This window comes from Hermetia illucens, chromosome 5, assembly GCF_905115235.1.
Source record: "Hermetia illucens chromosome 5, iHerIll2.2.curated.20191125, whole genome shotgun sequence".
Taxonomy (NCBI): domain Eukaryota; kingdom Metazoa; phylum Arthropoda; class Insecta; order Diptera; family Stratiomyidae; genus Hermetia; species Hermetia illucens.
Genome location: NC_051853.1, coordinates 51,519,725 through 51,532,570, shown reverse-complemented (window position 1 = coordinate 51,532,570; position 12,846 = coordinate 51,519,725). Strand labels below are relative to the sequence as shown.

Genomic DNA, 12,846 nt, shown 5'->3' with positions numbered 1-12,846 from the left:
ACATAAAGGAGAGCTTATATGAGCATTTCCTTGGAATTGTATTTATACCCAATAAGATGTGTAGCGGAAGCCGGAGCCTTAAAAATTTTCAACCTAACCGAAGGAACTGGGAAACATCTTGAACATTTTTTTAAAACTTTTACAGTTAATGAAATAGAAATAAATCAATAAAATCACAATCACACAATTAATATGATGGTAATTAGGTATCCAATCCTCTGGCAAATATTATTTGTATTTTCGAAACTGCTATAAGCTGAAACGCGATAAATTATCCAGAAAAATTGCAGGAGCTGTATTTTAGTATCAGTGGCCATAGTGAATAAGGACAATTAATGCACTACGCACTTCTTGTAGATCACAAAGGTATAAACCCTTCAAACCCCCATCCGCACATAGAAACGTTCGTCGAATACTAAGTCACCACAAGAACGAATTTCACTTCTGTTTGGAGGAGCAGTAGCGTCCTTGACCGGCCCATCGAAAGAGTAGAAACAACCTGCAAGTTCCTCTGTTATGAGGAATACGGCACTGAAATCGTTATACTTTGCAGCTTCTGTAGAACTGCTATTCGGTTTGTAAGTAAATCTGCCTTGAGGGCAGGTGGGATTGGCGCGTTTTCCTGGATCTAGCACCTAATTGGTTACTAAGACGTCAGCTCCAGTTTCCAGAGCGAACGGTAGACCTAAAGGGCTGTATCTCAACATTGTAGGGCCTGATAAGACACTGCAACGACAAACTCTTCAAGAAGGAACTAAATGAAAAGCATTGCTTATAAAGAATTTTCCAACAAGAATCGAAAATCTCAACCACGATGAAGCTTTTTACAATCAACTCAATGCCCGAAATGACTTCACTTCAATTTTAACAAAAATGGCTAAGATAAGCAAGTTTAAAATCCGGAGTTAAGTGCTTCAGGTATAATGGAATGCGTGATTTTCTTATGCAAGAAAAAATATGCCTGAAACTAATTTATCTACTACTTTTCATCCTCGCTGATTCCATGTCCTAGTGAGGAAGCTCAGGAAGGAAGATCCTGTAACAAAACGGCTTCTCTAGGAAATCACAGGTAAAGCCTGAAGCTAAGCGTAATCAAAACAACAAACTGTGGTTACCACGCCGAAGACTAAATGATCGCAGGGGTAAGATTTTACCGTGAACAATAAACTCTGGGTACTAGACGACTCCCAGTTTCAAATAGTTTTGTTTCGGAAAAATCTGGCTTCCCCAAAATCGACTTACTTTCTCCGGTGAAACAAAGTTCATGGAAGCCAACTATAATACATTTCAAAACATAAAAATAAAATATAAAACCTGACACTAGACTCAGTTTCTCTACTCATTCGATTGGAACCCAATCCTTAAGGGGGTCATCCCGTGTGTCGGATCCGCGGAATAGAATTTTTTTTTGGCATCAATTGTATCCAGATATAGTGTAGAATATATAGAAAGAGTGATTTTTTGATATTTGGAGTCGTTATAAATCCGCTAATTTATCGGTCCGAATAGCGTTCGAATGACTTCGCTAAAATCATAAGAATTGAAGCCAAGGCTGTACATGTGTTGCTTGAAGAAACCTAAGGTTCTTGGGCTAGATATGGCTGGAAAAATTTATTTGTATTTGTATCTTTATCCGGTTCTTCACAAAAAATTTCTAAAAACAGGATGACCCGCTTAACGGACGAACCGAAGCAGGCCTCTTTTGTCAGCACTTTTGATCCGGCGCCATCTGCCGAGGTCAAAGTCTTACCCACGTGTAAACATCATCTTCGGGCAGAAAACAGTCTTCGGATAAACCGCGTTCCAGTAAAACATTGCTTCTAAGGAAACAAGCTCCAGGTAAAGCGCTTCCAAATAAATCACAACCCCTCGCGTTATACTGAGATTGAGAAGAAAGAATCGTCCGGGGCATCTGCGGTTAAGAACAATTCGAAGCGGCATCTTAACGGTTCTCCTAACCGTGACAAATTGCAGCCATAAAAAGGCTTTTTTTTGGGAAAGAGGATCAGTGGAATCTTCGTTCATTCCGTAGTAAGTGGCTGTCGAAATGCATACTCAGCGATGAAAAAATATTTTCTAACTATAAGGAACCTAGGATTTTTTTTAAAACTGGGCTTCGGTAATTCCAAACCAGCCGAGATCAGCAAGTGATACTACCGTAGGAGGGCAGAAAACTGCTCCTTAAGCTACTACATTTAAAAATAGGCTTGATGGTCTCAGCTATATGCAGTCAATATGACGAAGTGGATGAGGCCGCCCGCCCCTCCTCAGATATCAGGGAAAAATACCTCGATAAGGTTTTCCTCAGAAAAATTTGCGCACTCTACCTCTGGAAGATGTTCTCTGATTCTGGAAAAGCCACAGACGATTTTAGGGGATAGTACCAAAGTCCTCAGAAAGGTCTGAAGCTATTGTTAACATCATTTGGCTAGATGCAGGAATGGGATTATTTTTGAAGTACAATCATGATCTTTGCAAGATTTAGCTGGTGGATTTGGTGGCTTTTGAGGATGCATGACTATGATCAGTGGCCCGATTTCCCACCCGGAGGATAGAGTGCAGTACCATTAATCTATTCTTTCAAATAATCCATGAGCAGCAGCTATTAGTACGTCTCAAAAATGTGGATCAAAGCACCTATGAGCAAACATCCAGAATACAAAACCGATATAATTTATGAAAGCAAGAGCAAACATAGTATACAGGAACTCAGAGTTCTAGTCCCAGTGGCTTTTTAAAATGAATAAATAGGGACCTGGCTATTGATGTCACTTGACGGCGCCGTTCGTGGATGACTTGACCACGATGCAGTGCAATTTTGAAAAGGAGGTACTATGTATTCAAATCCAGTGCCTCATTCCCTGGAGCACAGTTAACGAAGGCGTAGAAGCATGCATAAAGGCCAAAGAAGGAGAACGGGCGCGGGATCAACTCTACTACAGATGTATGCATCCAGCAAATCTGTAGCGATGATAACCCTCAGGTCTAACCCATGGCGGCGCTAAAACACCAGAGTTTCTGATATTGAACCTAGATATAATGTTTAAATGAAGATGCGATCCCAAGCACTTTAGTGTTGTCTAGTGAAAGGAAGTATTTTGTTCATTCTATAATTTAGCACGAGTCCGTTACAAAAATATCAACTGTATATCCCTTACAGAACTGCACTCATGGAGTCATATGCCTTGTTCGGAAACATACCCATAAGTACTACACCTAGGTCTTCCACAAAGGCTTGCATAAAGAAGCTTGTATCCTGCAGTAAACATAGTAGAATGCCTATTGCAAAGATCCATAACAAGTGAAGGACGGAGAAAACCCCTACCTGTGGGTAGCCCCAGAGAAAAATCTCCGCTCAATAGATGTGTGTGACCACAATGTAAATCTTCTGATAGTTTGACTAAAATAAAGTCAGAAGAAGCCAAGAAAAAACTGGAAAATACAAAGTTTCGCGGTGAGTAGATGTCTTTTCATGCACGATGGCGTATTAAAAATATGAAGAGCTGATCCCGATGGCAAACATCTAGGGGGGAATGTCAACCTTATACGGAAGAATCGAAAAAGGTACCTCAGGCTCCAAAACGGTCCGACGTGAGACATCTAGGGGGAAACATAAATTTGATCGAGGAAGCAAAAAAGGGGTTTCACATGGCAGATAAAAAAGGATCTATGATGTCCTGAATTCGAGTGCGCCAATATAATTGTAAAATGAGATTGGTTTATAAAACGGAGGGGCAAATACGCCAAACTTTTGCAATAAATACCAGAATATTAAAAAAAAATGCTTTCTTTTCTTTTCATGGAAATATGAATTTTATTTTTCGTTCGAAATGTTTGACTGATGGAAAGGGGAGAGAACCATATAGGACTTAATGTGACAGCCCACAACTGGCTTCATTTGGGCATAAATGGGCTTCAAAGCTTGGGTCACCGAATCACTTTGCCCAATAAGAAAGAAGACAAAATTTTCACGTAAGGGAGCCCAAGCTGGAGGATGTTCAAACTGCGGTATACATCGTTGACTTTGTTCATGAACCAGAGAACTAATATCTGATCGCTCCCTCTCTAAGATCCCAGAAAAATAATTGAATAACAATAAAGCAGTCATTCCCAACGGAGTACCTAGGGGGATTATAAAGATGTTAGCATACGAAGGGCCATAAATGTTGCCAGATAAGGTTTGCTCATTCGAAGCTGCTCTTCCAAAGACATGGAACAGGCGAAAGCTGGTCCTGCTTAGTAAAGCAAAAAGGACGCAGTTGGCAAGTTTTTTGAAAAAAATATGATACCGAGGACCGGTAGAAACTATTCAAAATTCTCATGGGTTCCATCGGAAGCAACGTGATTTCAGACATAGAAAATCGATTCTAAGAGCAACCGAAATGGCTGGCACAGAATAAGATGAACGTAAAAAACACTTCCTAAGGGGAGTAGTCCCATTTGCAACCCAAGAAATCCGTAAAGCACCTTTTAACATTGGGTCAACTACTACCTGGAAGTACAAAAGTTCTTTTGAAGTCGATAACTGCAAAACATACTACAGAGCAATCTGAAATACCTGAGCTCATATCTGAAACAAGAGATAGCAGGTGGATAGAATAAATAACATTTGGTGGAACTCAGGGGTATATTAAGGGCCCCATCCACTTTCTGTTCGGCCTGTCAGTTACGCAGGAAGAGCCTCCAGTGCACCTGACCGCCAGTTAAACTGAAATACCATCCAAGTACCGGCAAGCCAAGCGGCAAGTCTGTTTGTGTCCGTGAGCATTTATAAAAAATGTTTAACAGCGATGAAGATGCCTGCAAAAATTTCGCTCACAGCCTAAATAAACACTCTCTCACTGCCTAAAGTCCGCCATCCAAGAAGAGCCCGTAATGCACCCGCCCACCAATTGAATTGAATGAACGTATCGGCAAGCCGCAACATAATTAATTCAACTCCAAACGTGGAAGTTATTGAGATGAAAATTTGAGATAGTTTTATGCATGAGCATTTATCAAAAATGTTCATTAGCGGCCCGCAAAATTCTCGTTAATATCCTAACAAATATGATTGGCTGATTAGCCGCTCTCATTCGCTCCCCGCCCGCCATAAAGCCAAAATGGACACACAAAATGCATCCCACCCAAGTTACGACCGCCGGTCAAATGCGGACTGTTCAGGCAGGTAGACTTAAGCAGCCTCTGTGCGATGACCGTCGAACAGGGCACTTCAACACCCACACGTTTCGGTTTTCTTTATCTCTTTTCGGGTGCCAGTTAGCCGACTCATTTTTCATTCGATTACCGGCCGCCTGAAGAGTCCAAACTGACGGGCCAGTCGCATTCCATCCACGTTCCGACCGTCGGTCAACTGTGGATTGTTCAAACGCAACTGACAGACCGAGCTGAACGTGGATGGCGTCCTTTATAGATCCAGATCTCCAAAATTTAGCGTCTTACTAGTTTATACTTATAGAAATACCAGATAATATCCATTCACTGGGCAATACTGAAAATGCCCTTAAGAAGTTGAGATTAGCATAAATAAACAAATAAATTAGACAACACATAGTAATAAAGAAGGATCTTAAGTATCTAATCGAATTATGGAGGGATTCACGTCACACGCAAAGCCAATGCCAAGTACGTCAAGGCTTAAAGCAGTTTCAACAGGTTGTGTAGTATCTAAAGTCGTATTTCTGGTTCCTAGCAGCATTTCTGCTGCTGCTTTCTCAGGAGCCAAAGAAGGTTAGGAAATTGAAACAAAACGTTAACGAATAAGCAACCTTTGTCCTAGAAACTCAGGCATTTAGTGACAGTTCTCCGAAGCGAATGAACGCGTTCATTAAAAGATTTGTGACCATTCTTTACTGATGCATAACGTGCTAAAATTATTATTATTTACATCGGCATCTGCCTCCTAGATCAACGCATTCGATGCATAAATTCCCTTGTGTCACAATCCTCACTGTGGTCCACTTTCCAGGATTTGCCGCAGTACCACTCGTAGCTTTAATACGGGACTTCATTCCTTAAACTCGTCGATCCCTTTCCAGCAATCGGCCAGATTTTACATACGCCTTCTGGACACGGCCGATAATTTGACTTGCATCGGAGAAGACAACAATTTTAATGGCGCCCCAATTCTCGTCAAGAGTCCTCGAGCGACTCGAAATGTCCGATTAGAAGAATACTTTTCCTCACTGAAAAACGAAAGTCGGATCTTGAGAAAAGGCAGCATTGAACTTTGGGGGTGGAACTTATTTTCCAATTCAAATAGATGCATAAGCAGAAACAAGTAACCGTCAAGGGATGATCTTGCTTGAGACTGATTTCAGGGTCTCTCTTCTCCCCCAACCTCATTAGATGGAATGATCAAGTGGACAGCGCGAGTCGCACGCTGATTGCCTTCCCCCGACCCGTGATTAAGGCTGCAGAAACCCGAGGGCCGACTGAAGAAAATGCGAGCCTTCGATGAGAGCAAAAACTATTTCGGTTAATTTTCCGTACGATATTTCCAAAGAAATATTCACTGGTAACCACTTGTATTTTGATAAAAGAGGGAAATATCCCTCCTCCGTAGCAAATTTGAATGCAAGGGAAGGTATATTAAAAATATTAGCAAAAATTCTCCTCATTCAATTGCTAATTCCGCACTTCGAAAAGATATTTTCCTAAAATCGGGCAAAGTCTCTTCTCAAACACTTCTTTTTGTAACTACCACGAAGTACCTAATTCAGTTCTCGCGTTTCATCCCCCTCTCCTTTGTAGTTACACCATATCGTACCCGGCAAAGAAACGATAATACTAATCTCCATCCATTTTTCACAATAAAGAATGCTCAATTACAATCGCGCAAAAAACACGATATGAGACAAATACTCGCGTAATAGGATACATGCTATAGAAAGCTATCTTACTTAGCTCCACGCGTGCATGATGTTGCTCCCGGAAGGACGCGTCGGTTTTGTCTGACGACACCACAAGTGCCGCAAGTAACTCTCATATCGTATCATTATTATTATTTTTGTCACACGCTATTCTCCCATATGTTGTTGTCACCGTCCTCGTTTTTATTCTAGTTGTCGTCCTCCTCCTGGCCTTGTTCCTGCGGATGTGACGAAGAGACAACAACTTTTTGCTCTTTGTTGCCCCCCGGTGTTGGCCTGTCGATGCTTCTTCGGCTTCCTTTTTAAATTCTCGTGTATTTCCTTGATCCTGGTGGCGCTTATACCATGTTAACTTCACCATGGGAATGTATGGCGAATTATTATGTTTTTCTTGTACTTCTTGCTTTCGTATTCACTAGGTACCAAGGAGCAGCGGCAGCAGCATGAGTATCGGGCGATAACAAATCGTAACCATAATTTCAAGTTCAACTGGTGCTTTTTACGTACTACCGCTGTCGTTTCTTCATATAATAGAATGAGTCGAATATTTATGAGGAGCAATTTTGCATCGTTTGTCGGAGATATGTTGCCGTAGTTGTGGAATTATTTTTTATAGGCCACCAGTTTTTTCCCCGAAGTGAATTGCACTGGATTAATAAATTGATTGTTGTTAGAGGGCTCTTAAATTTTCATGAAAGCTCCATCCAAGTACGAACGGATTCGACGATATGTGGAGGATGCTGCGTTTTTACTTCCAGTGCTCTCGGAAGGGTCTGAAAGTAGAAAAAAGCCAACCGTTAAAACAAATCTCTGTATTCATAGGATGCATGAGGACTATTACGCGATTTTATGGGATAACGAACTGACATTTTCAAGTTCCTCCCATTCAAGGATCTATTTATTACGGAATTCTAAATTGGGCTGGCATTTGCATTTAGTATTCACACTTCAAGCGAACGATTTTGATATAAAATTCAAGTTGAGATGGGTCTGAGAAAATGAATAGAAACTTTTGAGTAATGTTTTTGGTCAACTTTCGAGACGTCCTTGCTTCAAACCATGTCCAAGGGAGAGGAAAATGGGAAAATAATTTCTTGACATCATAAAATATAGGAGCATATGAGAAATTCCGAGATGCTGTATCCAAAACTATAGTTCCTTTAGGGATGCCATTAAAATTTAGTCCTAAATCAAAGTTCAATATAAATTAATGAAAAACCCTGAAACAAAGCTATGAGAAAAAAACTTAAAAAGTCAAGCTAGGTAAAAGTATAATGCTGCGGAAGAAACGGCGATTTTTCACGGTGGACTTTTTTATGTGTGATGGTATAAACGTTTGGAAAAAGTTGATGCACGAGGTCACAGCAATCTATGGAACTTCCATTCATGATAACCACACGTAAAATCAACCCGAAGTGTTGCTTTGCGGGGGGCGGCGATTTCCGTTTAGAGCAACAGCCAAGCCAAAACTTGTCAACCTCTTTGAGCATCTGATCGATTGCGAGGTCGTATGTCACAGCAATCCTCAAGCTCGTATTCCAATTTACTTTTCTCTTATCCACGCCATTGGGTATTTAGATACAGTAAAATAGATCGCACCATTCCGGAGATGAATAGCCTGCAACTTCATCTCGGTCCTAAAATGCTACGGATCATTCTTGGTTAACGTGAGTTAGACGCAGCTGTCTTCACGTAGATGTAACTAAGTCCTTGAAATTAGAACCACCACCTTCATGTACTTATGATCGATTCCAGAACAATTTAAATATCATCAATCCATACAATCATATTCCAAAGCAACCATCGCTGCTTCTTCCCCGGAGGAACCCGGAGGCCGTTTGTTATAGAATACATTGCATTCTAAACAGCTTAATATGGAACGTGGAGAATATTCTGTTGTAATAATGTACTCTCAGGCTCATCATCCTTTCTCTACAGAAATCCTTACCAGAGATAATTTTCGATTAGTCGGGGTTAGAAGAACCTAATTTAGGCAAAGTGCCCTTAATCCAGTGGAGACTTACTGAATTCATTTTTTGACATTCAGGGTCACCACAAGTACTGAGCCACTGGCGACGGTCATAACAGCCGGCTTAGATTCACTAAACTCGCTTTCTGCAGACTCCTTTCAAGTCTTAGCATCCTCTTGCATATCCTTTCAATAATGGTATTTACAGGCTAGATAATGCGACATGAATAGAGCAAACCAGTTGCGTTTAGGGTTTTAATATTAAATCCAATTTTTGTGCTTTCTACTGGGCGATTAAAAACTACTAGTTAAGCTAACAACGGTCTACGACAAGGGGATGCCCTATCATGCGTCCTCTTTGACCTGGCCCTCGAGAAAGTGATCCGTGATGCTAAGGTAAATGCAAGAAGTACAATCCTCTCTAAGTCCACCCAACTACTGGCCTATGCTGACGATATCGACATCACGGGAAGAACCACACGAGTCATACAAACTACTTTCATTCAGATTGAGCAGGTGGTAATCGGAGCGAGATCTTGGGTTGCACATCAATGAAGGCAAGACAAAGTATATGGTGGCAACGTCAGCTCCGAAAACCAACCAACCAACAACATCAAACCGCCCTCGTCAAACGGGAAGAATAAAGATAGGAGAATACAACTTTGAGACCGTTGATAATTTCTCCTATCTAGGGTCGAAAGTCACAACAGATGACAGCTACGATGATGAAATCCGCGCACGGTTGTTGTCAGCCAACAGAGCCTATTTCAGCTTATAAAAACTGTTCCGCTCGAAATGTCCCACCATAGGGTCAAAGCTCTTACCGTACAAGACTATGATCTTGCCAGTCCTCATGTATTCCTCGGAGACTTGAGTTCTTAGCAAGAAGAATTGCGAACTCTTGGCCGCGTGCGAGAGAAGAATCTTCCGAAGAATTGTTGGCACCCTACATGAGGATGGATGTTTCCGTAGCCTCCATAATGACGAAATCTATGAGCGATACCATGACCGTCCGGTTGTGGATAAAATCCGGCTCAATAGGTTGCGGTGGGCGGGTCAGTTAATCCATATAGATGAGGATGATTCAGCCCGGAAAGTCTATAAGGGCCTATGGTAGAAGAAAAAGACGAGGCAGACCCTGTCTAGGATGGAACGATGGCGCCAGGACGCCAGACAGCTTTTAGGGATATCAAATTGGTGAATCTCGGCGTAAAACCGAGATGTCTGGAGTTCCGTATTAAAGCAGGCCTATACCGGATACCGGTTATTACGCGGTTGATGATGATGATGATAAGTTAAGCTATTGCGGTTAGAATTATCAGCCAGCGTAAAAACCTTTGTTTGAAATTCAATCTAATCTCTGAATTGTCTGGCCTCAAATTTGCCATAAATCTTGTCTTAATTGCGCTCGCCCGAGGTTATTAACCTGGTTTGATTCAGGTGCTCATTTCAAGCTGAGCTGACTGGTATCTGACATCCAGTGGCGATAACGAATTCTTCTGCCAACAGTGAGATTTGAACCGCGTCTTTCCGCTACAAAAGCCCAGCCTCTAACCACTTGAATCAGCCGGACCCAGAAGAAATATTGGATTAAGAAAAAAATGATTGGGGTTTTTTGCAACAGATGAAATTGATGGCATGTTTGCGGCACTACTGGGGTCCTAGGTACGCATATTCATCACATGTCGTTAAACAGCTAATAGTTTAAGCTTTATTCGCTAGAAAGGGTTGAATATCTGGTTACGTTTAAGAGATTTGAAAACAAGTTGAAAATGGAAGACCGAATTGTGTATTTTCAAAATATTTTACTCTTTCACTTCCGTAACGGAAAAGAAAACGCAAGCGAAACTCGTGAACAATTGTGTGAAATTTGCAATGACAAATGCTTCTCGATCAGGACCAGATTGACCACGACAAAACCGACATGATATATTGCGTGAAAGATTAGTCAAAATGTGTTCAGTTTCGATGCGTAAACAAACTCGATATTTAGACTCCTCATGAATTGATTTAACAGCAAATACTAACATCTAGGTAAGACCCGTCGAAAACGGACCCTTTTTTGAATACGATGACAGCTGGTGGTGAGCAATAGGTCATCTACAAGAATCTGCAACGCATATGGCCTTGGTTCCAACGAGAAGATCAACTTTAAATAACTTCAAAAGCAGAACTTCACCAAAGGAAGGTTAGGCTTTCAGTGTCGTGGAATTGCAAAGGTGGAGAGTTTTTGAGCTTATATAAGGATACCAACCGAATACTACGGAAGGCTATTGCCGGTAACTGAACAGCTTCAAAGCAAGTCATCGCAGAGCTTTGGTGACCCGCAAAAAATTATTGAAATTTGGATGGGATCTGCCGACTTACTGACAGACTTGTACTTATTTCTTTCTTTTCAAGACTACTTGAATAAAGTAACGTTAAGTTGGGATGAGGTAGGAAATTAACACCTTCTTCAATTTTGCCCCACTATGGTATAATGCCCGCGGCTTAGCAGCGTCGGCATCATTTCGTCCGGTTTGTCCGGTCGCAAGCTTCTCCATTACATTCTTTCAAATTTTCGTTTTCTCATCCAGTTATTTTAAAATATTAATTTTCGAATTCATTATTTTCAATTTTATTTACAAAACGCTCTTATCTTTTAGTTTCCCACAAAACCCCAAAATTTTCTAACATTTTGAAAATGATCATTAACCTTCCTTTGTTGTTGTTTGCAAATTTGCAGAGTTAAAAACTGACTATCCGGTAAGTAGGTGACACGCGAATATTAATAATTGCAACAATATGGCAATGGTGAAAATCGTCACCATCCCCGCGCAGTAGTCGCTCTCCGATATTTTCGAGCTAGGACTCTAACGACAACGTTAAATCCTTCCCTAGAGTATAGAGTTTCGCATTATTTAACGAAGAAGCCGCCTGGTGAAGGTGAACTTACTGGACATACGGATAGACAGACAGACAGTAAACCGATTTTAATAACGTTTTGTGTTTACACAGCTTAGTCGGCATTCCGAATGAAGCTCTGGTAGCGGCCGTAAAAACATGTCCAAAGTGAAAACATTGTGGCTTTAGCCAAATTATTATAGGTGCTCCCAAATACCTGGTGCTCATTATCATTGAATTCGTCGGGGAGAGGCTATGGTGGTACGATTTGGAAGACGTATATATAGAACAAGGATCGGTTCTCTCCTGTGGATAATAATGTATTACCGAATTTTGAAGTTACTGTTGCCCAAAAGGGTCACAGTCATTGGCTTTGCAAGACGACATCGGGGTAACCATCGTGGCACAAGATATTGAGTAAATCAATGTACACACAAAAGAGACATTTTTTTTGAAATCATATCTTGGTTAGAAGACGATGGTCTAGCGCTCGTAGAGTAGTTCTGGTCACCAAGCGAGGAAGCAAACGTCGGACAAATTAGCTTTGGTGAACACAGCATATATTCTCCACCAACAAAACTGAAATTCAAGCAGCATCTTATTCCTGCCGGAGTTGCTACATTGTTGGCAAAACTGGTACCGAATATAAGTGGCCTTAGGCAAAGTCGTTCGCTCAATCTTGCTTATGCAGCTCAACTCTTGACATTGGTATTGAAGCAAGAAATAAGTAGGAGAAAAATCGCATCTCCGTTTACCATACGACGAGAGTTGACGCCTCTCTAATCGAACATATGAAATCGGCGAGTTCAGTATCTATCGTCAGCAATTAGCATGAAGCGAAGCTACTTTGGAGTGGCAGAAAAGATGCAATAATTCTCCGAAAGGACGCTGGACTCATGGAATTATCCCAAATCTCAAAATGCATGAAGCTTAGCTACGACTCCTTTCAGTTCCTAGGCGGAAACAGAGGGTACCGGGGATACCTCTATTGCTTCGGGCATGACGACTCTCCATATTGTCTGACCTGCGAGAAGACTGCGGAGGATATGAAACATATTGTCTCTAATTGTCAGAGATTCGCCGCACACGGGCGGGAGACAAAAATTGGCGCCAAGATGCGAT

At 41.3% G+C, this 12,846-nt stretch overlaps 1 protein-coding gene across 1 annotated transcript in view; it reads right to left on the bottom strand.

The window, feature by feature from the left end:
• Positions 1-12,846, bottom strand: part of LOC119657775 (neural cell adhesion molecule 2) — a 641,753-nt gene that overhangs the window by 447,233 nt on the left and 181,674 nt on the right. Inside the window, exon 3 of the mRNA XM_038064845.1 lies at positions 6,903-7,645. The gene's annotated coding sequence lies outside the window, so the exon portion shown is untranslated. The remainder of the gene's footprint in view (positions 1-6,902; positions 7,646-12,846) is intronic.